Source organism: Zootermopsis nevadensis, unplaced genomic scaffold (assembly GCF_977971745.1).
Source record: "Zootermopsis nevadensis isolate Lab colony 2312 unplaced genomic scaffold, Znev_1.0 Znev_ptg000015l, whole genome shotgun sequence".
In the NCBI taxonomy this organism is placed as follows: domain Eukaryota; kingdom Metazoa; phylum Arthropoda; class Insecta; order Blattodea; family Termopsidae; genus Zootermopsis; species Zootermopsis nevadensis.
The window spans coordinates 4690651-4703132 of NW_028259147.1; the positions used below are offsets into that span (position 1 = coordinate 4690651).

Genomic DNA, 12482 nt, shown 5'->3' on the forward strand with positions numbered 1-12482 from the left:
CTTTTAATCGTCCTAGAACATCAAGCTTTGAAGCACAAACGCATATACTTTAATAATTCAATTACATTGTTTATTTAATAATAATAACATCCTTGATCGGGATTTGAACCACTAGCTCCGATATGTACGGTGAAGCTAAACTACTGAATTTAACTTATGACCTTTGAAATTGCTCTGAATTTGGAACTGTTGACAATGATTTCGACTACCAGTTGTAAGGAAATGCTTTTGATCGGTTTCATTTCAGAACACCTCTGGTGTCAGAGGGAACAGAAAAGTTTTTATTGACTTTTCTGTTACCTTTGGAGTGCGCAAGTCACCAGCTTTAGATACGTGACGGACCAGGAGTGCCTTTGGTCGAGCTACAAAGCCATGCCTAAGTTACATCGCTCGACACTACAAAGCTGGCAATTTAACGACGAAGGAGATATCTGAACTTACATTCAAAACAAAGGTATTGTGTACGAATGCATAAATGAATGTTAAACAAGTATGACCAAGATTATGTGTGGTCCTCAGAATGCGATGTCTCTCAAACCACGCAAGGGATTTTTTAAAATGTGGTATTGGAAGCTTACACTAAAAGTTAGCGGACGAATATAATTTCGATCGGTATATTAAATACACTATATTCCTGCATGAAATGTTTAAATAACGACTCATCAGATACAGTATTAATATGCTATCTGTTCCGTAGTTGATTAATGCGTACGGTGTAGGCTGATCACACCTTACGTCAGATCAGCTGCGTATTTACAATAATTATGCCAACATTTTATTTAAACATTAGCGTGAATAATGGTTTCAACATTTTAAATCCAATAATTCAAGAAAATTTTAAATTGATATATCAGAAACCAGAACTTCGTATGAAATAAATTATCAGTCAGTCCACAGACCTGAAGCTCGTTCTCGTAACACGCAATTGACATTCTTCATTGACCCTTCAGAGACTTCCAAGGGCCTCTGATGTACCTTCTCTTTCGTCTCATTGCGCTATCCATTTCATTTCTCATCCTACCAAGAACTTCTGATGTGTCGTACATACAGAGTTCCGTATAACCGACAGTCTCTGTGAACAGAGACGATGTCCTTCTTTCCAGTTTGGTTGGCAGAACAGGGTCAACGCCTCCCATCTGTCTCTGTGGTCAGGCTGACCAGTACTTTACTCCCCCCCCCCAAAAATACTGGGCTCAATATCGATTGAGGATGCAGCACAAGTACTAACAAACGGTTATTGAGACCCAACGAACGAGCCGACCACAGTCGCCGACCACAAGTCGAAGGAATGTTACAATTTTTAGTTTCTTTTATGGCGATTATGTTCTACGACGTCACGGTTGAGTGGTCAATGCTCCTACTTCGTATACTGGAGGTACTGAGTTGGAATCTCGGCTCAGAGTTCAAATATTATATCGATTAAGGATTGTCATGATTTTCCTAAGTCACTTCAGAGACATATCGGAAGAGTTTCTTAAAATAGGTTACGACAGGTACCGTCCACATCACTTCCAATTTTCATTCACCAATCATCCCATCATTTGACGCTACTTGACTTTACTTACTTTAAAAAGCGTTGTAAAAAAAGTAATAAACGATTCAAGCACTGATTAAATTTGTTCGTCATATTATGGTCGAATGGGCATGCAGCTCGGATAAAATTTTTGCTAGGAAACTTTTGGAAAGCGGCCACTTGGAAGAACAAGAAATGCTCACTTTTGGAAGCAAATATCACAGAAAAATATTTTATAAATACGCCTAGTACAATAATTTCTCAGACTCCAACCCCATAACTCCCTACACGTCGTCCCGTGCGAACAGAGTTTTCATATCAACAAAATAATTCAATTAAATATATATTCAAGTAGGTATAAGAATATATATTAAGCAGAATATGATTTTCTCACGGCAGTGAGAACGGAGATGTCTGGCTTATGGGTTGTAGCGCCGTGCTTTCTCCATAATCAGGATCTCCCTGATGATGGAGGCAGTAAAGACCTCTGAAACGCCGGTTAACTTCTACCAGACTACACGGAGCTACAACCCAGAAGACATAAACCTCCATGTCTATGTATGTACAGTTATTATTCTTTAAAATATTTCTAATTATTACAAAGATTCTTTAACTATTTATAGAGATTAAACCTTGTCACAGTCACTTGTTAAATATGCAGAAATGGAAGCGTAGAGGTGTTAGATGCGATATTTCAACTGGGTGCATAAAATTGAGTCAATAGTGGAAGGTCGGATATATGCGTCAATTTATCGATAAATTTTAGTTCAAAAAACTTCTCAGCGTATTTCGATAAATATTGGTATTGGAGGTTTCCATAAAATTATCCTAAGTTTTCATTAAATACCACAAAATCTGATGAAAACAGCTAATTAAATAAGCTCATTCCGTAAAATATACTGTAATCGTATAATGTGTAGATAAATGAGGAGTACTGAAAACAAGATAAGACAGTGATCTGCAATTGTTTCCTGAGATATTATAGGCATTAAATGCAATATTACGTAATTTATGCAACTCTTTATAAACGCTGCTTAATTACGTTACGAAGAACGCACGGTTGTTAACAAGCATTGCATAACTGTAGTGACACGTGACAGCTGTCAGGTTTGATTGGAGCATCAGGCATGAATCCCATGGCTGCATAATTTTGCTCTCTGTGAGCTTGTGAGTGCTAATGAGACCTGATATGCACTGTCATTGTAACACAAAACCCTGATATGGAGACGCGAGATTACTGCCCGTAAAAAGCCTTATGAACACTGAATCTCGCCAAGTCACAGTAGATACAAACCAATGGAAGTAAAGAGTGCTTTGAAGTTAACTACTCAGTAAATTTTACACAATGTTAATATAGACGCTAATTTTTTTCAACGAAACAAAGCGGACTGAGGTGTTTCATAAACAATCCTAACTTGATTACGGTTGCGATAAAATATTAAGATAACAAGAATATATCCTGCAATTAATATATTAAGCAAAAATAATAGTAATATTTATACCTGTTATACTAGTGGCACAGTCTTATTTAATTCTGAAAATAGTTCTGAACCGTAAAACAAAACGGAATCCTGTTGTTCAGGTACACGTTCTTGAGAATACCGTCCTCGTAAATTAATTATTTAAGGCCACTTGAAGCAAATTTTGTTAACTTCTAACCATTGACTCTTTGTTTCACACGGGTTTTACATTTTATAACACAAAATTATTAACAATTTGAAACGAAACACAACGTACTAAACGGATGCCATGCATTGTAATGTATCAATAATTTCACTGTAAATATTTTTACCCTTTTGAAATCGAAATTGCATCCATGAACCATGAGCATGAATTATTTCAAAATTGCTCTGAAGGGGCCTAAGTTACATACACGTTACAATGGACACAGCATTTTTACAATACGAAATTCATAAATTATTTTCATTACCACCTCCTACGACATCTATTTACACTTTACTATTACAACTACATTTACCAATTGTACTGCTGTTATTACTACTGGCTTCAAATTTTCCCCAACTGTCCCTGATACAGGACTACTTAATGCGGATAATATTAAGCAGCCATATTTAATATACGTACGTAAATTATTATATAAATTCTTTGCTTCAGAAGTTATTATATTTATGCTATAACTCTGAGTAAGTTTTTCTGTTTTTGTTAATTACATACAAAGGTCACATCTTTATTTAAAAATAACATTAAACACGCATTTTAATTACTGACAATTAATGCATGTAAACAAAAGTAGTTTTCCCGTGGCACACTGTGAGATGATTCTCATCGTTTATGGACTCCTCCTTCACTTACGAAACAATAATCAACAACTAAGTTCAACAGCATCCCTTCCTGCTAGATTTCATCTTTCAAAAACAATAATTTCTTATTTGTATCCACTGACAAGTTCCGAAATTTCAGTAAGCGATTAAATGTATTTCTTCTTTAGTTTGCTGCGTTAAATTTTGCCTAAGGTAAGTCACAGAGACAAGTACGAAAACCGACATTTCCCTTTGATGACAAAGCACCTTGTGGCTGCGTATCACGTGTTTGCTCGCACTTAGCGTGTTATACACAGGGACTTCAAATTAGAAACACCATTTTTTATTACACATTTTGCTCTGTGCAGCCAAAAACCTTATGTCAATGGAAACTCAGCTATTTAACTACCGGATCTGGCACACCAATTATTTTTCTTCAAAGAAGTCCGAAACATTACAAGCTCATACTTCATTATAAATCGAAGTATAAAACAGATTTACAGGATAATGAATTTGAAACTGAATTTACCTGCAATGCTTTCACTAATAACGGACATATAGTTAAAAGAATATAATTTTCTTTTTGTTTTATCGTCTCTGAACACAAGGGAATTCTGTACAGGGTGTGTTTGTAAAATATATGGAGCGATAAGTAAAGATATGCTCTTTTCGAAACAGTTTAGGTATAAAATAAATAGCATTTATGCAAACGACATAGCCTAGGTTCTGTATAATTTGTGACTATTCTTTAAAAATATATGTTGTCTGTGACCTGACATTTCAATACGCTACTGTTTCATAACTAAAATTTATCGTATTTAAGTGAAATGGTTAGAATAATGGAAGATGTAAAATAAACATTAATTTTGTTACTTGTAAAACAAGTTAACACATAAACTACTCTCGAATTCAAAATGTTTTATAGACAAAATTGTATAGAAGTCTTCAGACACCATAACGAAATTCCAAGACATGTCTCAGTTTAATAAATATAATAAAAGCTTTAATAAACATTCAGTTTTATCAGTGAAATAGATGTTTTTTAATAATATTTCCAGATTTAATAATAACGAAATAAGTAGAATGAAAGATATGCAAATGCTCATGTCTGTTTCCACTTAGAAAATATCTAATCTTACGAAATAGACAAAAACCTGAGGAATTTGATGTTTAATAATTCTAAGACAACTAATTAGTATTTTAACTGATGTATATCCTATTCGCATTAAAATGTAAGGAGATTACGACATTGCATATCCGGTAAAGAGCAATATATTTTTATAGGAAACAGTTTCGCTAACGGTCAGCAACTGCAAAGGCTTAGCCGCAATACAACATTTTTCTTCTGATTGCGTTCAGTCTGCGATAAAGTTAATTTGTCAAAACTGGATATCTAGATAAATTAAAAACAAACATTATATAAATTCGAACTTAGATGTATAGGGTATAGAAATAAGTCAACGAACAATAAGCTGATGTCAAGAATTTACTTCAAATTTGATTTGAAATATTCTTAAGAAGACAAATTCTAAGTAGGCTACAGCTTCAAATTCGTAATCAAGGACTTACAAGATCTTTTACCAAATAAAACAAAAATGTTGTAACTTAAGGAAAACAAGTTCCTTCCAGAAATTAAGGATTGTTTTGAAAATACTAATTCTGTATAGAGGATTCAACTCAACATATGAATGAAAATGTCTTTCATGAATAATTTCTTTCCCTCTTCTAAATCAACACTTTTATGAAGACAAAATTTCTTTTTCGAGCTGATAACTTCATTACTAGTCTTTATCCTTTCGATTGCAGAAAAGCACGTATTCTTCAAAACAGGGGATTAAAAGTGCAACTCTGGATATATAACACATGAAAATATGAACGTCGTGTTTTTACTAATTACTCAGTCTGGAAAAGAATACGTACCTAAAGTTTGTAAAGAGTGTAAATTTGGTACGAATTTGTAGAGAAAGTAGACAATTATCTTTATATTAGTTACAGATTTCCAATTTAAAAATGTCAATAAAGAAACTGAATTAATATCAAAACAAATATATTTTACTACGTAACATGACATATTTAAGAGACATGATTTGCTAATCCATTAATAACGTTTTAATTTAAGCAAATTAATCTTCGTAATCTGATAATATCACATATTTACAAAGGACGTGATTCAAGGTTTCACATATTGTGCTTTAACGAAGTGTTATTGCCAAAGGATGAATTTTAAATATCGATACAGATTTACTCAACTAAAATAATACATGTAAATAGCGGTTTCCACATCCGCTCAGCGATTTCAATGCAGTTTCCAAACATATTTCGGACGTTATCATTCTCTCCTCACAATGACAATTACGATTTAATATTATGCATTTAAACTGAAATGAAGATTAAATTAAATGAATATTTCTATAAAAATGTTTATATAAAAGAATGGAAATATTGTTCACAAATTTAAGCTTTGCCGTTGCAAGCGAGTTAACAATTCTAAACATTGAAGACAATTTATAAGCACGTAATATAAATATTTTAAACTACACCGGAAATTTTGGCATAAATTACTTTTCGAATTTTATATTACATGTCGCACAAAAAGAATAGCTGGAAAATAAGATGGCGTTTATTGTTCGCAATCCAAATAAACCACATGTAGTAGAATCTTTAGTTTCTATGTATATAATTTGTGTAAAATTAATTATGAAGAGAATAAAATTCTTTAATGCATGCATTTAATTACAGTATTGAATAAAATATCCCGGCAGTAAATATTGTAAAAATTAGATAATGCATAACACTTGAATCATAAATTTACTTTTAACGTAAAGTTCGTAGAAAAATATACAATTTGATAGATACGTCTTTATTTATACCCGATATTTGCATTACATTTAATTAAATATGCTTCAGAGGAAAAATGTAATGCATATTTTCGGGTAAAAACAAATCGTCTGTTCTCATTAGAAAGTGATCATTTGTAGCATAATGGGTATGAATTCTGAATAATCATAAAGCAGACAGCTACAAAAATACTCCCAAAAATGTGGCTTGATGTCTTTTGCTCAAACCAACTAATGCATTGTGACAATCCGATAGATATCATTATTCTGGAGAGCATATTTAACGATATATCTTAAATTCAATATGATTTGTTTTTACGATTTGGACCAATTTGAAGTAAAAACAATTTCAAGAAGAGATTTAAATTAATTTGTATTCCCATTTTAATATAATTAATGGAAATCCTAAAGATGATCGCAAGTAAATTTATAATGGAGTCGATTTCATTGCGCTAACTTTCTAATTTGTATCATGTTTTCTAATTCCATTTAAATGTGCTGAACACTCCTTGATTTCTTGCCAGGTTTGGTTTCAGCTGGTGAAAACACAAAAAGTACAACGAAGTCTCAGCCGGTTGTTTCATATCCGGACGGTCTGCAATCTGTTATGTGCTAATGAAGTTCCTCGAACGGGCAGAAACCGATTCTTCTTCCATAATAAGCAATTTCCGAATTCGCACAAATCATTGCACATTGGGCTGTTGCTATAAATTCAAATATAATCGAATGCTGTTCCATTTCATCGCTAGTCTAAATAGCACAATTATCACCAACACACACACAAACACAAAAACACCTTAATAGCACCTTGATATTATTTTTTATATTACAAAAAATGTGACATTTTACGACGTAACAATGGCTACTTTTTCTCTGAGGGGACGTCCGAAACTTTTCTTCCAGCAGGGCTGGCTCCGTTCAGCTTTCCTATCCAGCTCATAAAACAACGCCAAAAGTTGCTTCTTTTAGTGCCATAAAATTTTCAACCCCCTCTTTCAGTCCATCCCCCGTCAACCCCCCCATACTCCCCTTCCATTTCCACCTTTTGCCATTCCACGCATCAAGTTTAGCGCAATTTTTCTGTCCATGCGCGAAGCAATTTAAAAGAGAGGGAAAAAGACTTTTTTGTACAAAAAAAGGTCAGAAAAAAGTGAGGATGATAATACATACATGAGATAGAGAGAGAAAGGAAGAAAAAAGAGACCATAGGGGAGGCTGTGGAGGAGAAGGGGGGGTTGGTGGTTGATTCTAACCAATCACAAGCCAACATTCTTGTTTGGTCTGCTGGAATTTTTATCATTTTGTCATTCTCCCACACACACACACACACACACACGCATATAGTGCGTCTGCTTGTCTGTCTGTCTTTCTCGTATTCTCCCAAGTGTGGCGGGCTAGTTTGGCTTTAGGAGCAGCCGGACGTTGAAAGGAAGAATGACAGGAAGAGATGAGTGGTCCAGACGAGAAACAATGAAATGCGAGAGAGAGAGAGGCTCGGATTTAGCTTCAGATGGCTTAGTCTTGGTGATTGTAATTGTGATCGGGGATTAATTTGATTCTGTAACAAGATTTAGCACCTGGCTTCACCTCGACTGTTAGTTAATATCTGAAGCATTCGAAAACATATTTGCCAACATTGAAACTTGAAGCTGCGTCAAAAGGGACGTATTGAAATTGTCATCTGGACATGGACAATAATAAGTTCGATAATGATGTTGACAGCAACAAATATCATGCAGAATATTCTTTAAATAACTTAGTTTGGTTCTTCCTATAACAGAGAAGTGCAGATGTTTTAGAGTATTATAAATGTTATAATGATGATTCATAATGTAATTTTAACTCTCGTTTTCAATTTCTTTGTTACGAGATAAATTCCAAGCGGTCTCCAGTAATTTAAAAGAAATATTGGAATACAAAATAGATTAAATACACTCTATTCTTTAGTACTGAAATTCATGTTAAATCATTCAGGATGCTGTTCTTCAACTGATTTAAATGCGATCTGCCCTGTTGCCCTCAAAATTAATAAAAATTACATTATTTACCGAATAACGATAATTAGAACCCCGCTGGTGGTCCGGAGACCGCGGACCACGAGTCGAGAACCACTTCTGAATATCGGGTGATATTAAATGGCCTGGATTAGTGAGCGACTTGTCATTTCTAAAACAAACATAGCGAGTAATTTCGACCATGTAGGCCTACATATATTCAAACCTGGTCAAAGGTCAGGTCAGTGTGTCCGCCCACTTCTTCCTGAACGCCACAAAATGTTTGTGTGCATTCAGACTTGGTATTCGGGAAATCCTGTATTCGATTATTGGATCGAAACTGAGCAGGTTACTGCAGCGATAGATTTTCCGACTTTCCTTCAGTAGTTAAATGCCTTAAAACTTGACTGGTGTAAATGGTATCCTGACTGAAATATTCGTGGATTCTATCAGTCTCTCTGAGTGACTGTTGGGACAGTAGACCTATGTCCTTAAATATTCTTACCAACTACCAATATTTATTATATCACTCAAGACTATAGACCTATTATCTGTGTTATTAACATATAGTAACAAAATAACGCAAGAATTGACTCTAAGATCGACATTCGTGACGTATTATCCACCTAATATTTTTTAGGATGATAGAAGTCTGGAGAATTACATACGATGAATATTTAACAAACTTAGAAGAAATAAAAAAAATCATAAAAATTGTGTGTGAATATCAAAATGAAGATATCGCTTTTGAGACCAAAGTTTAGACACAGAGTGTGAATATGTAGCCTGGATGGAACATTCTCAGAACAGGAAAGTACGGTCGTGTTATTTTTCTAAATTCCATTGTGATGGCATCTGGATTCCATTAAAACTCAGACGACGCTGCACCATTGACTTAAACGTTAGTAGATTCTGAAACTTTTCAACCTTAGACCAGATCCACATAACGTAATTAGATTTATTCTTATTTTGTTTGAGCATTGCTATGCATCACTCAGATAGTCATCACAGATGAACAAGCTGTTTAGTATGCACTGTAAGTTATGAAAACTGAATTCTGTCTCGTTCCACAGCGGAGGAATGTTCTTGTCTGAAGTCTGTTTTGATTACTGGAGTACCACGAGTGTCTTAAGGTCTTATTAAACATAATTATACAAAAACGGCTTATGGTCAACACTGCGTAGTTTGCGCCTGTTTTGTCTACAGACCTATGCAGCGCGTGCGCAAAGCCGACCGACCGAAACTTTTGCCCTGGAGAAAGAAGGTTGGATTAGTCGTGGGGTCGTTTTGTATAAAGTGATGGAAGAAAAATATCAATGCTTCTGTCAGAAGTCAAAACCCAACCACTTGATTCGTAGACCATGTTACGTTATATAATACGCGGTTCATAGCCACAGTTGAGATATTACACGAAGATTATTTTAGATGTTATCAATTGACTGAGGAACCTATATTTGACACAAATGACGTTATGGGATCAGATACATATCTGGAAGGTACCTGGTTCGGATACCACGAAAATATGCATCACCGATTTCGGCCGGTTAGTATTCAGAATAGAGATACCTGTAGTGTAGACTATATGATGTCACACGAATGATTGATTATTTGCTGTGATTACTTAACGTAAACAGCCACCAGATTCCGAGTGATATCCGGTCAAAATCACAGGAAGTGTGTGAATCCCACCTTCCACTACCAAAGGTGGTATTGAGCATGTGTGAAAGGGGAAGGGGTTAAACATATATGGAGGGGAGGCGGCTTGCCAATGTATCTGGGATGGAAATTTTGAAGGGGGGGGGTCAATGCCAGTTCGCGGGACTGTCCGGTCGAATACTGGCGGATATGTAACGTATGAGATGTGGTCCTATTCTCCCCACCATTTCATTCTATCTCTCTCATGTGGCATGGATAATTAACTATTATTACATTTCTCTACGCTGTTAAGCTGCAGCGAAAGTAAACTTCGTAGTTACGACAAACAAAAAATAGAAGGAGAATAAGAAGATGACTGTCTTCTGGGTTGTTGCACCGTGTAGTATTGTAGGAGTTTACCGTCGTTTCAGAGGTACCTGCTGCCTCTATAACCGGGACAACCTTCATATTCAGGGCCGCAAGATCTTGAAATCTCAAACAGACAATTAATTGCTGTATGTGATATGGATCTGACCTTAAACTGAACATGTTTAGTAAGTAACATTTAAATCAACGATGCAGGGCCTTTCTTGAAGAGTTTCTAGTTACTCATCTGGTCAACAAATAACGTGGTCATATAGAATTCTAAGTTGTATTATATTAGTCACACTATAAAGAACTATTTAAATCCACTTCACGTCAATCCATTTATGGTTTAATTAATGACGTTTGCAAAAGCTCAGATTAAATAGCGATTAATGATTGGAAGGGATTGGGTTGTCAGTGGCCGGGGTCTGATATAAGGTAAATAATATCCCAATATTTGCCTGGAAAAACTGATGAAAAGGAAGAAAATTCTCCGATACCAAAGTCTGAATCCAGGAGCAACCGAATATGAATGAGGATTCCTAACCACTCCCCCTCGACGTTCCACAGCAATTCATATAAAGAAACACGAACTACCTTTACGTTCTCCGGTTCATGCACCTACCTCAGGTCGGTAGGTTTTGTTCATCACCTATTTGTTGTTTATGTCTTTCCTTCAGTATAAAAGACAAATTATCATATTATTATTGTAATTCATTCATATCAACGATATAAAAAGACGTGTGTTACTTTACCTAGAAGCCAATCAACAGGTGGAACAAGTCCGTCACGTGCTAGCGGGACTCCTTTGTCGTAAGTCCGAGAAGCCATACGAAAGTAACAGCGCGGCTGGTCAGCCTCGTAGTAAACTTTTAAGAGTTACAATTCGTTTAGTGTAACAAAATCATGATCAAAACGTACAGACGAGGCTATGACGAAGGTTGCAGGGGCATTTACAATGCCTACGAGACCTACGAGTATCAAACCCTCGCAATGAACCCTTTTTGTAAACCCGCTAGAGTCAAAACTCGACTGAAAGATAATTAAAAATTCAGTTTGTTCCGCAAACTTTTGTCTTTCCTATCAATATTTTGTAAAGAAAGATTTTGTTATTGATCCACACTCTACATTTTTAACCAGCGTAACTTACCAACAGTTTCTTCATTATAGTCTACATTATGATTTGGATTAATTAACTTAGTTAATCATCAATAATTTACAGCGACGAGTCATTTCTATAAAAGATAACATCCTTTAATTTAAATATTAACTTTAATAAATCAAAATCATGGAAAAAATAATTGAATCATATCTAAAGAAGACCCTTATTATAACAGTCCTATTAAAAAACAGGCAATTTTGTATATTCGTTTTTTTGGAGACTTAGATTATAATTATTAGTTGATACAGCACACTAATAATAAAGAATTGAATTGTACTGGTTTTTATTAAACTACATTACAAATAAATTAAGTACAGTAAACTTAGTTTAAAATTCTATTCTTCTATCTAAGACGTATTACCAGAATTATCACAGCCAGTAATCAATATTTACCATTTCTATTACCTGGCAAGAAATGGAACCAAAGCTTTAATTTATGAAATCTTTTAGTGTGGTCTATAGTTTCTTTAAGTTTTTCAGAGCTACTATTTTATGACAGTGTAGGTATATTGAATCTGTCATTGTCACACCGACCATGTTGTCTCTCTCCACATATGATGCTGTGTACACACATCTCTCTCTCTCTCTCTGTCTATGTAATGTCCAGCTGAAGTCCAACACTTCACCTCTACACTACTCCAGACGTTCACCCTACAACTCACCCCCGCCTACAACCCTCTCGTTACCTCCCATTTCCCGAATCCAACATCAACA

The 12482-nt window shown here is 35.0% G+C and overlaps 1 protein-coding gene across 2 annotated transcripts in view; it reads right to left on the reverse strand.

Moving 5' to 3' along the window:
• LOC110838777 (peroxisomal acyl-coenzyme A oxidase 3) overlaps positions 1-12482 on the reverse strand; it is a 117013-nt gene that overhangs the window by 74603 nt on the left and 29928 nt on the right. The gene's annotated exons all lie outside the window — the stretch shown is intronic.